Source organism: Triticum urartu, chromosome 3 (genome assembly GCF_003073215.2).
Source record: "Triticum urartu cultivar G1812 chromosome 3, Tu2.1, whole genome shotgun sequence".
NCBI lineage: Eukaryota > Viridiplantae > Streptophyta > Magnoliopsida > Poales > Poaceae > Triticum > Triticum urartu.
The window spans coordinates 271996787-272013867 of NC_053024.1; the positions used below are offsets into that span (position 1 = coordinate 271996787).

At 48.0% G+C, this 17081-nt stretch overlaps 1 pseudogene; it reads right to left on the reverse strand.

Moving 5' to 3' along the window:
- Nucleotides 1–4974: 4974 nt before the first annotated feature.
- LOC125546806 lies at nt 4975–6468 on the reverse strand (annotated as a pseudogene).
- Between the last annotated feature and the right edge of the window lie 10613 nt (nt 6469–17081).

Here is a 17081-nt window from a genome sequence, read left to right on the forward strand (position 1 = left end):
TGCAACAACAATAAGCACACAAGAAAGCAAGGGATATAACACAAATAAGCTTGCACATGTAAAGGCATGAGATAACCAAGAGCGGAGCCGGTGAAGACGAGGATGTGTTACCGAAGTTCCTTCCTTTTGAGGGGAAGTACGTCTCCGTTGGAGCGGTGTGGAGGCACAATGCTCTTCAAGAAGCCACTAGGGCCACAATATTCTCCTCACACCCTCACACAATGCGAGATGCCATGATTCCACTATTGGTGCCCTTGAAGGCGGCAACCGGACCTTTACAAACAAGGTTGATGCTCTCTCCACAACTTAATTGAAGGCTCCCAACGAAACCCTAGAGCTTCACCACAATGGAATGTGGCTCCGAAGTGACCTCTTCCATCTAGGGCGCCCAAGCACCCAAGAGTCCACACAAGAAAGTATGGGGGAATCAAATATCCTATGGTGGAAGTGTAGATCTAGGTCTCCTCCTTCAATCCCTAGCAAATCATGAGTTTGAGTGGCTAGAGAGAGAGATCGGACAAGAGAGCTTTTAATGGCAGTAATGAAGGAGAGAGAGAGAGAGGGAGAGGCAAGAGGTAGGTGGGAGGTAGGAGAAGCACCTCCTTAAATAGGCCCCCCAAGATCCAACCGTTATGTGCAGAAACGCATAGGAGCGGAACTTCCGGTGGCGCACCCGGTAGTACCGGTTTATCGGAACAAAACGGAACTACCGCACAACCACCGCTCCACTACTGGGCCACATACAGAAAGTAAACCCCTCAGGCCGGTAGTTGGGGCGGGGGTTGGACCGGAACTACCGCTGGGCCATCAGTTCCTGGGCGGTGGGGTCTGAGGCAGAACTACCGCCCTGATCACCGGTAGTACCGGTTTATCAAGAAAAACCGGAACTACCGTTTCACCACCGGTCTACCACCGCACCTGGTACAGAAGGGAGTCACCCCTGAGCGGTACTAGGGGCGGTGGTCAGACCGGAACTACCGGCCAGCGGTACAACCGCTTAATGAAGCGGTACAACCGCCAAGAGCAGGACTGCACAGAACAGAGGATGGGGAACCTCTCTCTCCTCGAACGGAGGGTATATGGTGGGTGCAGAGAATGTGTACGTGAAGGATTCACTCAATACCTTCCGATGTGGATTCCCTCTTAATAGTACGGATATCCTACGACCAAAGGAAATAAAACGTCGGAAACTCCGTCTTCGATCTTTTCCGCATAGAGGGAAAGCCTAACCGTCTTGCGCCACACAAAGTGTACCTGAGAAAACTATGGCGCACGATTAGTCCATGTGTGTTGTCATCATCACCAAAACCCTAAGGCAAAAGATACCCTTACAATGATGCGCATGCGGACGCCCAGGATAGCGGCATCGTGTGGCCGCATGTCCCAAAAATCCGCGTCCGTCTAGAGTCCCTGTAACTTAACTTGGCGAGAATTTATATCTCGAGGACACGACAGCCAATGAGATGTTGCAAAGTGTAGAGAGAAGCAGCGAAGCATGCCAATTGAGACAATTGACCCATCGCTGTCCAGCACCAACCACCTGCCGCCTCTCCACTTCTCCAGTTGTCGAATCCCATACGCTCATGGCCAAAATCACTATTCTGACCTTGTCAGAAATCTTCAACACAAAATGACCTCTCCGAGAAACTATTTCACGATCTGACCCTTTCTGAAACGCCAAACCTTGTGGTGTTACTGTTCAAAATAGAATCGCCGTACTATTCAACGTTGCTAGCTGGCCACGTGGCAAGTCGAAACCCCGAGGTTGCCCGCGTTGGTAGAAACGCCATACCTGTTGGCGTTCCTGTTGGACGTGGAAAGGCCAAAGTCCTAGGCGTTGCCCTACTGGTCCATTGCTACAACTAGCATCCAGCATGCATGCATGTTACCTCGCCGGCAATGCATGAAACAGTTTGACCCTTCTTCCGATTGATGCATGCATGTTATACGTACCACCGACAATTCATGAGACAATTTGACTGATCTTGCGATGACATTGATCCAATGGCTGCATGGCAAGATTGTATTCTCCTACACATGAAAATGCAACAAGCATATGAGTGAGGTGCATCGTCGTGGCCTCCAAGGGGCAAGATCCCAAGAGAAAATGCAACAGTTGATTATTTATTCCACGGAATTAAGCTCTGATTGACTGACCAGGCCTGTGATTGTGATCGATACATTAGTTAGAGAAACTCCAACACATCGACCAAAACAAACGACGATTTTATCCCTTTTTTATCTATTTGGGTCGGCCGCCCGCCCGGCGTTCGCCCTGTTTTTTTAGTGCGCCCAACGCCCGCAAGGTCGCAGCCCATTTCATGCCTGTGCAGAAATTTAAAAGGCCCGTGGCAATAGATCATGGCATCGCCCAAAGTTCATGCTGGCATCATGCCAGCGACTCCAAAACCCGCTCCGCGGGCGTCAGCTTCTTCTTCTTCTTCTTGGGCGGCACCACAGTCTTGTGAGGGGTGCGGGGCTTGCCTTTGCCGAAAGGGGCGGGGTGAGGCCGGACGAGGCGAGGTAGGCGAGGCCGGCGGTGGCATCGAGGTCGTCGTCCATGGCTCGCGGCCGAGAGCGCGGGCGGGCGTGAGGTTTTGGGGAATTGGAGGGAGAGGCTGTTCGTTTTGCCACCGACTGGCGGACCAGGGGAAGGAGTAGGCGCGCGCTGCGTTTTTGCTTCGTGTCCGCGCCAACGCAAACAAGGCCCAAAATTGGGCCAGGAATGGATCGACAGGCGGACGAAAAACGAACCGCCTTCATTTGGGTTGGTGCATTTTTTGTCTACGGCGACACGCGTAAACAAAATGAATCAGCGCGTTAGAGTTGCTCTTAATTAAGAGGATGGAAGGGTGGATCGATCACATGCATGTTGCATGCAGGTGGGCGTCGTTTAATCAGGAGAGAGCGACATCATTTGTTCTCTAGCACATGTTTATATATGCATCAAAATCAAAACTCAAAAGTATGTTGGATGCTAGTTGTAGCAATGGATCAGGAGTGCAACGCCTAGTACTTTGGCGTTTTCACGCCCAACACCAACGCCAACAGGTGTGGCGTTTCTACCAACGCGGGCAACTTCGGCGTTTCGACTTGCCACGTGGCCGGCTAGCAATGCTGAATAGTACGGCCTACTTTGGACAGTAACACCATGAGCTCATGAGGTTTGGCGATTCAGAAAGGGTTAGATTATGAAATAGTTTCTGAAAAAGGTCATTTTATGCTGAAGATTTCTGATAAGGTTAGAATAATGATTTTGGCCTATGCCCATTGTACAGAACCCCATCAAATCAAATCAAATTAGGAGGCATCAGATTTTTGTTCTTGTACCCCTAAAAAACAGATTTTGTTTTTGTATTAAAAAAGTTAAAACATTGAGTCGCGGTTGAGACCCTTAAAATTCCGCTTACGAAAGCCGATAATTCTGCCCAAAAAAGGAATTCAAAATGCGATTCGACTTTATCAAGCAAGTTGTGGTTGGAATATAACTGCCTGGCCCTTCCTCTTCCCTTCCGTCATTCCGTATATAACGGCCTCCTCTCTTTGTTGCATCTCCCTCCATCTCCATTGCTCGTCGCATCAAAAACCCTAGCTAGACCATCATCCCACTTTACCTCCGGGAATCAACCTAGATCGATGGCTAGGGTTCCCTCCGTCGTGGTCGCCTTGGTGATCTTCGTGGCCTTGGCCGTGTTTGCCGGCGTTGCCTCCGCCGCTGAGGTGCCCGCCACCGCCCGAGCCCCGGTCTCCGGCGCGTTGGTGACCGCAGTCTTGGCACCGCTCTCAGCATGTTGTGCCGCCGTGCTCCTCCTCGCCTTCCTCCGCCACTGAGACGCACGTACCGTCGTTAGATCTACCGGTACACTAGTTGAAGTGGAACTAGCTTGATGGTTGGGAGGCGTGTTTCGCCTTTGTGCGAGGATTTGGTTTCGTGTTAGCTGAGGATTTGAGAGGTTTCTACCATATAATTTTATATTGGCCATGTATGTACTTTACTTGTTAGCCTGATTATTACGGATTTATGATATTGTTACTGTTGTCACGATTATGTTCGCTCAGCTATCATCTGTGTGTTAAAGATTATTCTGGTGTGTTATATAGTACATGTTTGCTGATCCGTTATAACTGCGACGACATCAATCAATCAATCAATCAGACAGATATAAAAAGAAGCAGGCTTGTTGAGAACGATAATCTCTAGCCCATTGTGCTGTCGAGTTTCCATGGTTCCAGATCACTCGCGGTTTCTTGTTTGTGGCATGTTTGGTGTCCCACCCCGACACGAAAGGAAAAGCGTGAGGATCTCCATGCCGGCTTTTTTCTGCCAAGGCATCAAAAAAAAGACAGGACCAACTTTACGAACAGTCGCATGCTGTACGTGTGACTTTGAGTGGTGGCGGTCCTGTTTCTTTCACATGGGCAGCAGTTGGGGGTTCGTCGTGAAACAGAAAAAGCTTGGCATGCAACCACGTTTACGTACTGCCTTGTGGTTCTTACCCTAAACAATCCTCTAGTCAATATGCAGCAGCAGCTACAAATCCACACTATGCACGCAGGGTTGAACAGGAAACAGAAATGAAATACTGGATTCACGACGCTTGTTAAGCGACCTGCCTGCCGATCGGGTCTCTGGGACTCACGCAGAGCCTCTAATCCTTCTCCAACGACCACAGCGGGCCGATGCTTTCAAGCCACATCGACAGGTGTCCAATTCTCAAGCCAGAACACCAGTAATAATCAGACTTATGATGCTCAAACCCTTGTTTCAAGAGGTAATAGCATCGTAGGTCCTTGAACTTGTCCTTCATGTGATGATTTGATCCTTAAACTTGCAAAAGTGGATTATTTGATCCTGAAACTGGTCCTCAAGGTGCACATTTGGTCCTGAGCCAATCATGAGCAGCCAAGTGGAGCCAACTGGACCAAGCCAGTCAGCGCCGCACTTTTGCATTTAGCTCCCTGTCATTTATCGATTTCAACTCGTGGGGAAATCATCTTGATGCCAACCAAAACAAGCAACAATTACACCACTAACTAATCCATCGGTAATCACCTACAGGCTAATACTATAGTACCAGCTAGTGCTACTACGACTGTACAAGCATCTGATCTATCAACTATCATCTTCCATCTACGTACATCAGTGGTCGCCATTGACGGGAGCAGAGCAGCTTCCTCTGTTTGCTGTCGTCGCTACTCGAACCAGAGGCCGAGGCTATCGAGGACGCGGACGCCGAAGAAGGCGAGGTAGATGACGATGAGGCCCACCCCGTCCACCCGGTCGAGCCGCATGCCCCTCGCCGGCACCACCACCAGCACCAACGCCAGCCCGGTGCACAGGAACCCCACCGTCTCGTACACCGCTGCGTCTGCCAGGAGCGTGAACGGCGCCAGGTACCGCGCGCCCGCCGCCAGCGTCAACGAAAGCCTCAGCCCCACCACCGTGTTGAACAGCGGCCCGGCGCAGCAGGATGACACGGCCATCTGCGCGTGGTCGGGGCCCCTGTGCGTCGCCATCGCCATGTTGGAGACTAGGTCGCCCAACGAGCCTCCGCATGCCAGCACCGTCACGCCCAGCATGCTCGCGTTCGCGCCCACCATGTACGGTACCCGATGGCCACCAGTTCGCGCCACCAGTTCACGCCAGGGTGTATGCCCAGAGCCCCAGAGTATGCTCATCAGGAACCCCACCGCCAGCCACGCCACGCGGGCGCCCGTGGGGAGGGGACGCGGCGTCCGTTGTGGCCGCGACGAGGGCCACGAGGAGGAGGCCAAGGACGCCGCCGGCGAGGAGGATCGCGTGGTCGTCGCTGTTGTGGTGGCGGCGTGGCGCGAGGATGATTTCGCCGGGTTGTGCGAGGTCCATATCGTGGCGAGGAGCACGAGCGCCAACGCGGCGAAGGCCACGGCGCAGGGCCGAGACCAGCGTACGCGGCGATGTCCGAGATGGTGAGGCGGCGCAGGAGGTACAACGGCATACGGAGCTCGCACACGAGGTAATGCAGGCAGGCTGCTGTCGTGGAGCCTGCGTGATCTTGGAGGAGTAGGACGGTAGGGGAGGTACGTCGTCGTCCTCCTCCTCTAGGAGGAGCGATGCCGCGAGGTCGGGGTGCGGCGGTTTCCCCGGTTCGGCGCAGCACTAGGAGGTCCAGACGAGGATGACGTAGGCCACGTAGATGGACACGAAGGACGCGGTCACCCAGACGTTGACCGTGCCGCTCACGAGCATGCGCACAAGTTGCAGAGCGCGAAGAAGAGGAAGCAGAGGTCGCGCACGAACCCGCGCATCTCCACGACGGCAGCGAGCGCGACGACGGTGGTCACGAAGAGCGCGCCGACCAGCGCGCCGTTGTCGAGCGAGAGGAGCGTGACACCAGCGAGGGCGTGGGGCAGGCGCAGCGCGGCGAAGAGCTCTTCGAGCGACAAACAACCAAAGAAAGCCAGGGAACAAACAACCAATGAAAGCATGCATAACTTTAATTAGTTTGGTCTTCTAGCCTGAATGAATCTTCCAACAGTTCAAAAACTCCACGGTCACTATCTTCTTCTGTTTTGTAACGTGCAAATTAAAGCAGGCAGCGTTGCAGCAACAAGGGGTACGCCTTCGTCAACCTCACGACGGCCGACGCGGCGCGCGGGCTGCACTACGCCCTGCACGGACGTCGCTGGAACCGGTCGCTCGGCAGCGGCAAGATCATCAACATCGGCGCCGCGTACATACAGGTAACGAATGTGCACGCACGCACAAAACTCCTCCATGTCGTCGATGCATGCTTGCATTCATGCGTTTGTTCTCTGGCACCGTGAGCCGTTGGTCTTTGCAGGGTAGGCAGAGGCTGATGAGGCATTTCAGCCGCTCCACCTTCGCGTGTCACACGGATGAGTACCTCCTGGCCGTCTCCTCGCCGCCACACGACGGTGCCACCGTCCCGCCCCCGGCCGAGCCTAGGCACCTCGGCCGACGTGTTCCTCCGCGCGTCCCCGCTGTCAAGCAGCTGGCATGGGTGCGTCGAGGCGAGGCTACAGAGAGCTAGCTATCCACTCCAGCAGAGGTATCCCGTGGGTTAATCTCGATAAATAGAAAGGGGCTAAACGCAAAAATTGTGACACTGATCGGCTCGGCCTAGCTGGCTCCACTTGGTTGTTGTTGATTGGCCCAGGACCAAATGTGCACATTGAGAACAAGTTCAAGGACCAAATAATCCACTTTTGCAAGTTTAAGGACCAAATCATCACATAGAGGACAAGTTCAAGGACCTGCAGTGCTATTACCTTTTGTTTCAACCGTTTCTTTTTTTCTTTTTGCTGGAATATTTTCAACCATTTCTTGCTACTAAAAGATGGAATCATGCCATAAAATTCATGTCTGTCCCCACTCTACACAACCCAAATACTCCCTCCGTTTATAAATACAAGTCTTTCTAGAGATTTCAATGTGGATTAGTTACAGATGCATATAGACGGGTTTTAGAGTGAGATTCACCCATTTCGCTCGGCATGTAGTCTATACTAGCGGGTAGCGCGCGGCGGCACGCCGCGCTACATGGACTAATCAGCTATTTAGTTATTTTGTAATTTTTTGTAAGTCGTCCCAAATTTGATTGTGGTAAATTACTTCATACAAGTGGATGGTACATCAAGTTGGTACATAGGTAGGAGAATTGTGGCAAAGTAGTTTATACAGGGAAACGGTTCATCTAGTTGGTACATACATTGAAGATTTATAGTACGTAGTAATATAGTGGGTACTGGGCGCATAGAGATGTTGATCCTCAGGCTGGATTTGTCTATGTAATGTAGTGGTAGAGAGACGAAGCTAGTTGTTTTGCTCTTGTTTGTGGTGGTTCGTTTGGAGTGTAAAAAAATGTTCAGTAGTTGGATGCATGTCTTGGCTTTAGACGGATCGGCAAGATATCAAACTGGAGACAAACTTTCTCGAGGATCCTTGTTCGTGTTGATTTGTCTTGCTGAAAACTTGCTTTTTGTTGTTTCTATATTTCTAACTCTTCATCCTTGGTCCTGCTCTATTCTTACGCGGCCGAGTAGCGCCAGTACATTGTCTTCAAAGCATTGTAGTTGTGGTCATCGATGATTATGTTGTGAAGGCACGCCGCTCTATACTGATTGTTGTCTTCAATATGAAATTTTGTAGAAAATAGCAAGAAATGTATCCGTGGTGAAGAAAATATAGTCTGAACTAAAATCCATCCAAAAACCTTTTTTCTATGCATAGAATTTTTAATTTTATTTCTGCCGCGGATACGCTGTTACAAATCCTCTTCCCAAGACTGAGCCCCTACCTTCTGCAGAATGCGCTACAATGGGCTCTGCCCAACACTACCAAATTCATAAAGAGATGGTCCAAGAAATGGCCCCAATTCAGAAACTAAGGAAAAGAAACCGTCTGAATCCCCTTTATAATCCCAGAGACAAAAAGTGCAGCAGGTTACACTTACACACGCGTTGAGCAAATTAGGAAGTAGAATAGGTTTTACTGTCTTCTATGACATCTCCCTACAAAAGAGATACAGATGGTTAAGGAAAGAATGACAGGAAGCCCTCCACTGTTTTTCTTAAAGACACTTGCTCATAATATACGATTGCGCGCAGTTTACTATTCGGCAATACTTCAGAAATGTACTCTCTTCGTCCAAAATTACTTGTCACAAGAATGAATGTATCTAGATGTATTTTAGTTCTAGATACATTTATTTCTATGTGTTTTTACGACAAGTAATTCCAGACGGAGGGAGTAGTAGCTACTCCATCCATAATCCATTTAATTTTCCTACATTTCCTCCATGATTAGATCAGACCAAAGAAAGCTACGCTTGGCAAGCTTGAACTTTCTCTTGACAGACACCGAAATTTAGTGCCAAGATGGAGGTATGGTTTCCATGGCGAAGAATGGTTCTAGGTTAGTTAAGCCCCTAAACCTGTAGAGAAAACATATCAGTGCTCTCGTGAAAAATGCAAAACTGATAGAAAGATAGCTTAGACTGGTCATAGTGAGGAGTAACTTATACTAATGTCATGCATATGACACTAGTCTAAGTTACTATCTCCATAGTACAAAGTATCTTAGTAGTAGTGCCATAGATTGTTTTATTTATTGTCTTATAGACTCATTTTACCTCGGGAAGCGCTATGTTACAGTAACATATTATGTTACTCCAAACACCTCTCTCCTTATTAAATACTTGCCACATAAATAAAATTGTCTTGGGATGTGTTAAGTTACTACCTAAGTTACCCCGCTATGGCTAGCCTCACATTATTACCCAGAGAATTGCCTAGTGAATGGTGCCATACATTCGGTATTGAACATGAAAATGCTAACAATTAGTTTACACAATTCTCTTTCCGTCCTGCCGATCATTTACTTCAGTTATCCACACTGAAATTAAAAGAGCAACTCCTCCAGAAAAAGGATCCAATTGACAAAGAAGAATCAATTAGGTAATCTGGATAAACGGAGAGACACCACTGCAACTCAACCAGTGAAGTTCAGCTACTGTCTCAAAATGCAACTTGTTCCATCAGGTTTTCTGCTGACTTCACGCCAACATTAACATCGCCCTTATCTGATGAACTCTCTAAATTTGAGGCCTTGGGAACATTTGGGTTCTTGAAGTCCTCCATGATGTTTATGCTCATTCAGAAAGCTGCTTCACAGATGCCTCATCTGTAACAACCTAGGCATGTGTACAATAACAACCCGCCTCTCAAACTATTCATAAGAAAGCACTATGAGATGCAGAGTCGCCGAGTGGAAGGCAAAGAAAACCGACAGTGCATCGAAATTTCAAACTATTCACAAGAAAGCACTATATGTGATACATTAAACAAAATTCAGCAAACATATAACTTCATTCTCAAGTTTGTATCCCTGTCGATTTGATTTCTACTCCAAGGCATTAAAACAAACTAATGTGCATGGAAAGAGATGTGACAATATTTTGTACAACCACACTTCAGAACATCAGCCCGAGGCGTGAATACAAACAAAAGAAGCACAATAAAAAGAAGAGAATTAGGGACAGAGAATAATTTCCGAAATGTCAACTTCTAGCTAGAGAATCGGAGGGGCGGGAGAGAGACCATACACATCAGCCACACGGGCCTCGACATCGCCTGCTCCGCAACGTCCAACCTTCTCTGTCGACGTGGTCAGCATGCCGTCTTCTGTGAGCTGCAACTGCTTTTCTTCAGGCAAGGAAGGGGAGGCTGCCCGGCAGTGGTGCGCGAGGTAGAACTCGCCCGGTGAGACAGCCAGTGATGTAGACCGGACCTCGTGGCGAGATCCGATCTGTTGTTGCGGTCCGACCTTTCACGACACTCCACCTTCGGCAGTAGTAGCCTCTCGCCCGCGCACGTGATGTACGCGAAGTAGAGGGATTGAACCTTACGGTCCAGCACGAGAAAACCAATCTCGACGACGGTACTCATACGCAAAACAGTTTCCACGAAGAGAAATCGCAACACAGAGGTTTTCTAAAGCTTTCTCCGAAACTTAGGGATTTTTAGAGCTTCCTCCAAAACTCAATACGGGTATTTACTCTAAAAACACATCGTGTCTATTCATAAATCATAACCTCCTCTTTACAATGGCCGACCTATGGCTATTTATAGTAGTATAGCTGACCAAACCATGGTTTGGTCTAACACGCTAGCCACACCCCTAATTCAAGGAAAACACAAACTTGACCTACCAAAACATACTAACCGACTTGGTTTATCTAATCCGATCTAAGGAAACAAAAGCAACGACGACTTGTTTGATGGTGCGGCTTCTTGTGCTATGTGTAGGTGGACCCCATCCTGTTCCTTTTAAAGAAAGCAATTCTTCAATCTTCATAGTCGTCCACGAGTATACTCCTTGATCGGGTGGCCGCACCTGATGGAAAACGTACTTGGTCAGGACTCCGTACAGGACTAATATCTTACGGATGCACGTGGCCTTGTTTATCTCTGGACCAAACAAAAACTGATCAAATTTGCATGCAGATTCTTTTGTTTGCTCAATCCTAATTCTACACGTCATTGCTTGCATGCATGGATGACTTGGTAACATGTGTCTAGCTCGTTTCTTGACATGCACCTTCCTCCTCTTGTCAGTGCAATGCAAATTAGTAGTTTCATTTGTAATAATCGAGACAAAGTGTTCTACATCTTCAGATGAAATAACAGTAACCTCGGTAGTGACAGAACACTGGTCGTATCAGCCAGTTGCCGGACCGAAGCAGCCGGCTAGAGTATGGCCGCGTGCTAAGTGAGACGGCCAACAGAGGAGGAGGATCAACGTCAGGTGGTAGCACGGTGGAGCGTCCCCTCCGCGGCTGCGCCATCGGTGGCCCCCTGTCCTCAACATCCGCGACGGCTTCCGTGACGGTTCATGAGTGTACGCCGAGATGTCGAGGTGGACGACCACGATGTGCGCCGAGGCGGCCCGCGGTGCTGCCGTCTTGTTCTTCGCATGCCTCGGCGCCGGTGGCGCTGTGCCAACGCCCTGCCGCCAAACTGGATGTGCGAGCTGCGCACCCTGCCGCCGCACCAAACGCCTGAGCAGCATCCCTCCCAGCCAAAGCTGCTCTCGCGGTAGCCCAGAGCACCGGACCGTGGCCTTCCCATTCCGGCGTAGTACCCTCCACCACAGCGCCGCCTAACCCTCTCGCAAGGGCCCACGACGACGACGACGGGAACGACACGCCGTCACGGCCTAGACGCACTACTTTCCATACTCCTGCGTGCGACATCACGTCAGCCACGCGAAGAGGAGATGGGGTTCCTACATGGGAGTTGGGAGGGAGATATGGGGGCCTGGTGGTGGCATACAGCCGGCGGTAAGGTGAGGCGTGGGAGCTGCTCTAGTTTGATAGCGGGACGATGCAGAGGTGAGGTGGCCGGAGCGAGCGCTTTTATACACGGTGAGCGGCGCAAAAGGAGACTTCAAGAGAGATCGCAAAGGCCAGCTACTAACACAAACCGATTTAAAAACTGAAACGTGGCGACGAAAGAAACAACCAGTCAAAGTCACATAGTAACGTGGCCACATGCATGAGCCATGCAAAGGCGCGTGGAACAACACCAATCCACATACCTCTATAATGACCACGTGAATTCAACCATCCCAGCCCACACTGAATCTATCTATACCCCTACTAATAAAGTAAGGTGCGTTTCTTTAAAATTTTCATCCGTTCACCCATATTTTTTTTTTCTGATTTTTTGAGATTTAATTCTTTTTTATATTCAAGGTGGTACTAAAAAATATGTAAACCTCCCGTGACACAGAGGTGTCCCCAGCCAAACGAGCTACCTTGCCTTTTTTGCTATAGATAGTCCCACCTCAGTTCTTTATATCAAGTTTCACCAATTTAAATACGCTTGTAAGTTGTCTAAAATATCAGCAAGCCATATTGAGAATCAATAAACAGACGGAAAGAAGATGACGACTCGATAGAAGGAGAAAACATGCACCCATAATTAAGCCGGATTGTGGGAAATAAAGAGAGAGAGATTTGATGAGAGAAGAATGCGGGCTCGTACTTTCCATGGTTGTGGGTAATTATTAGAGATTAAATGAGAGAAGAAAGTGGGGGAGGCTCATGCTGGCACACTGGGCTTATAATTAAAGCGGGATTTGATTTAATGAGAGATGAGAGAAGAAAGCGGGGGATCCTGAGGGAAGATTGACGAGAAAGAGGTGGTCTTCGGTACAACCCCCCCCCCCCCCCCCCCCCCCAAGACGTATAAAGGGTAGGGCGGTCATTTTCACACGCCGTATAATATTACCCGCCTGCCGTAGGCGCGCCTGCGTCGCCGTACGGTGCTGTCGCGCACGGCCGCCCGTAGGGCGCCCACGTCCGCATGCACGCCCGCCCGCGCCCGCTGCGTACGCCCGAGTGATTAAAAAAATGATCGGCAAACCCTATCTTCAACACGCCTCACCCGCCTCCTCTCGCGCCGCCACCGCCATCTCCGGCAGTACCTGGCCGACGAAAAAAAAATGTACGCGTTGTGCGCTACACCGACAACCGCCTCGGTTGGGCAGACGCCTCCGCCGCCGGCAGCTCGTATCCGGCTACAACCGCCTCATGTCTGACGTAGGCAACGAGGTACGCGAGGCGCTGGCATGGTAATTTAAGAACGGATTTTAATTGAGAAGATGTTATGTGATGTTTGAATGTATATTTGATTATATATGAACGTGTATAGATTGAGGCTGAAATAGGATATGACGGTGATGATGGCGGTAGCGACGAGGATCATTGTCATTGGATGAAGACGAACATGACGGCGAAAATTATATGAGTTTGGATGAGTCTTACAATGGCAATGTAAGTGGTCTGCATGTTCTCGACCATATTAAATACAAGCATCCGCGATGACAATAACATGTTTGACTGTGCACAGATAGGAGGGGATGATGACAATGAGGATATGGATGTAGATGATTCATATGCCGAAAGCGGAAGCCATGTAGGTTTAGATTTATGTAGGTTATTTTAAAGTGAAATTAAATACGCATCAAGTCTTACATATCATATTTACAATTTGCGCAGATGGAAGTGGAAGGGTACTATCAGTGGAATTTTTTCGATGATGCCAATGACGAAAACGATATCGGTGCATCTTATAATGACAGCTCGAGCAAACTAAGTAGTGGAAAGTGAATACATATGATAGTCCTTATACAACTATTTACTGACATATACGGTTGTTTGTATTTTTTTCAGGAAGAGGATGGTGACACGTGCGAAAACGATGATGATGCCGATGGTGATGAGTGCAATTTTGATACTGGGTACGATGAATACCAGCAAGAATCACTGGACATGCATTGGACGGTGATGTCCACGACGTTCAGGACAGACGAGGAGGCATATGATTTCTATAACGACTATGCGAAAAAGCGTGGCTTCAGCATTAGGAAGGACAACTTGAAATATAGTAAGGGTATTGACGCACGTAGGCGGTTGAGGAGGTTTCTCTGTTCAAGGTCTGGGAAACGATAGGCCAAGTTTTGTACCATGGAAGGGAAGAAGCGCAGGCTGAGAGCGGAGACTCGGTGCTATTGCAAGGCCCATCTAACTGTGAAGGTTGACAGAGAGCGCTCCATTTGGTATGTCAGCAGTTTCAGCGATGATCATAGTCACACTCTTGGTAGACCAGATGAAGTTATATATCTTCGATCTCATAATCAGATAAAGGAATACCAGAAGCTCGAGATCTTAGCAATGGCAGGTGCTGGGCTCAAAAAACATTGGATTTATGACAACTTCGTTAGTAGGTATGGATCATATGCACTGGCTGGTTTCGGGAGGAGGAAGATTTATAACATGTGTTATAGGGAGAAAATGAAGTTGCTAGTAAAGGGTGATGCGGACACTGTGATTGGTATCATGATGACGAGAAAGACAAGGGATCCAGAATTTTTCTTTGAGCACGCTGTTGACACAGAAGGAAAGCTGAAGAACATGTTCTGGTGTGATTCTCAGTCACGTCGGGATTAATTTGACTTTGGTGATGTAATCATCTTCGACAGCACTTACAAGATTAATAGGTACGGAATGTCATTCATACCTTTTGTTGGTCTAAACAATCATCGTTGCACCACTGTGTTCGGTTGTGCAGTTGTGTCAGATGAGATGGAGGATACATTCGTTTGGGTGTTGCATACCTTCTTAAGAGCTCATTGTCAGAAGAAGCCGAGGTCTGTAATTACTGACGGAGACGCAGCCATGATAAGGGCCGTCAGGAAGGTCCTTAATGACGTGTGGCATCGACTTTGTTTGTGGCATATTGAGAAAAACATGCAGAAACACCTCCACCACAAGTCCCTTAAGGAGTTCAGGTCTCTTATTTATTATGCCACTACACATGATGAGTTTGAGGCGAGATGGGCAGTTTTTAGAGCTAAATGGGAGTCGGAGAAAACTGAAACATGATTGCGTAGGATGTACCCGAAGAAAAGGCTTTGGGCTGCGTCATATCTCACCGGTGGGTTCTTCCTTGGTATGCGGAGTAACCAGAGGAGCGAGAGTCTGAACTCTTGCCTTCATATGCATCTTGACTCTGGCATGACAATTGTTGATATGGTTGTGCATTATGAGAACTGCATTGTTCGGCTCCGTGAGAACGAGTCACACGACGACTGCATGTCCACAGAGACACTCCCTGTACCAGTACTCGACGAGTTCAAATGCATTGAAAAAGCCGCTGCCCGTGACTTCACTACGGTGAACTTTTACCTCTTGCAGAAAGAAATGAAGAAGGAAGCGGATCTTAAGATCATAGATAGACTGAGTGGAGCCGTCAGTAGGAGATTCACAATGTCATGGAAAAATAACAGGCAACTGAGATTCAAAGTGGACTATACACCTAGTAATTCAGAAGAAACAGTGAAGTGCAGTTGTGATAGTATGAAACGTAAAGGTCTTCCATGCAAGCATGTTCTTTATGTTTTAGCCAGGTTGAACGTGCAGGACTTATCTAGGTGCTTAGTGCTGCGAAGATTCAGCAAGAATGCTAGAGGTGGACTGCCCGTGAAACGCACGAGCGATCTCTTCGCATGGGGATGGGCAGGTACTGAGGAGAGAACTAAGTACGGTGAGTTGACTATTTTGTCTGTAAAAGCAAATCATGCGGCATGTCATAAACCATTTCTATTTGATAAACTGAAGGCTGCTCTGGAGGATGTGATAGCAAATAAGGATGTTCAGGAGGAAGATTATGTGAGACAGCATAGAGTTGCACATGATGATGCTTTTGTGCCAAATCAAAATCATGTTTTTGTTGGTGATCCAGAAAAAATCAATACGAAAGGAGCACCGAAAGGGCAGAATAACAAAGGCCGTGGTAAGGAACCTGACGTGACTACAAACGGTAGACCCAAAGGTTTTGATGAGAAACCTCATGTACGTCTATGTGGTTTATGTAGAGGAAAATGTCATTTCAAAAACAATTGTCCTCAGAATCCAAAGTATGTGCACACCATTTCATTAACGTTCTTTTCTTGTTTAGTTAATACTTTACAAAATTTTGACGTATATTACAATTTTTCTATGCAGGAACATGGCATGATGATCATAGCAAAGAAATGTTTGAATAAAAAGAACAACTTCTGATTACAGTTGACGATTTATTTGGTTGTCTTAAAGAATAATACTTACATATTTGTTTCGTTACAACGATACAGGAGACTTGTAATCGGTGTTTACTTATGTCATATTTGTTGGCACTATACTCGTTGTTCTTAATATGATATGTGACATACAAATTTTTACGTTATAATATGATATGCGTTATACAAATTTAATATGATATGTAATATAATACATTTTTTCGTACAAATATATGATTTTGTGTATAAATAATGCATGTTGGACGATCAAAGACACTGCACAGCCGCCGGTTGCTTTAATTTAAAAAAATAACGTTAACAGGCGCAGCTGGCCCGCGAGTTGCGCCAGCGGGCGCAAAGAGGCGGTATGTACGAGGAGGATTCAGGAGCCGACATAGAGGGAAATCCCGAGGCTGACGCCGCCCTCGGCTGCAGAGGGGCGCACGTACGAGGAGGATCCAGTAGGCGCCGCGGAGGGCGATCCTGAGGCTGACGCCCACGTGCACCATGTAGCGGCGAACCCTGGGCGATGCGCGGCGCGGGCCCGCTGGCGTGGCCCACGTGCGCCATGTAGCGGCAAACGTGCGGCGCGGCGGCGCTCGCCTCTGAGATCGTCATCATATATCATCGGAGTATTTTAAAACCCCAAATCGTATATTGCGAGAACACTCATTGAACATAAATTATAAATTAAATAATAAAATAAGAAATGATAAAATGTATTTTTAATAAATTTGCCAGGGTACATAAACTTGACATGCTAAAAATATTTGAAACTCACATAAAAAAATAAAGCATCCACACACAATTCTCAGTCATGAACAAATAATATTTCGACAATCACGTAGAATTGTCGTATGATATTTTTATTTTTGTTTCCTCTTCGCAAGTCGAATTACTTTGTTCTTCACTTCTGTAAGCTTATTTTCGGACATAATAATTCCAGCTATCATTC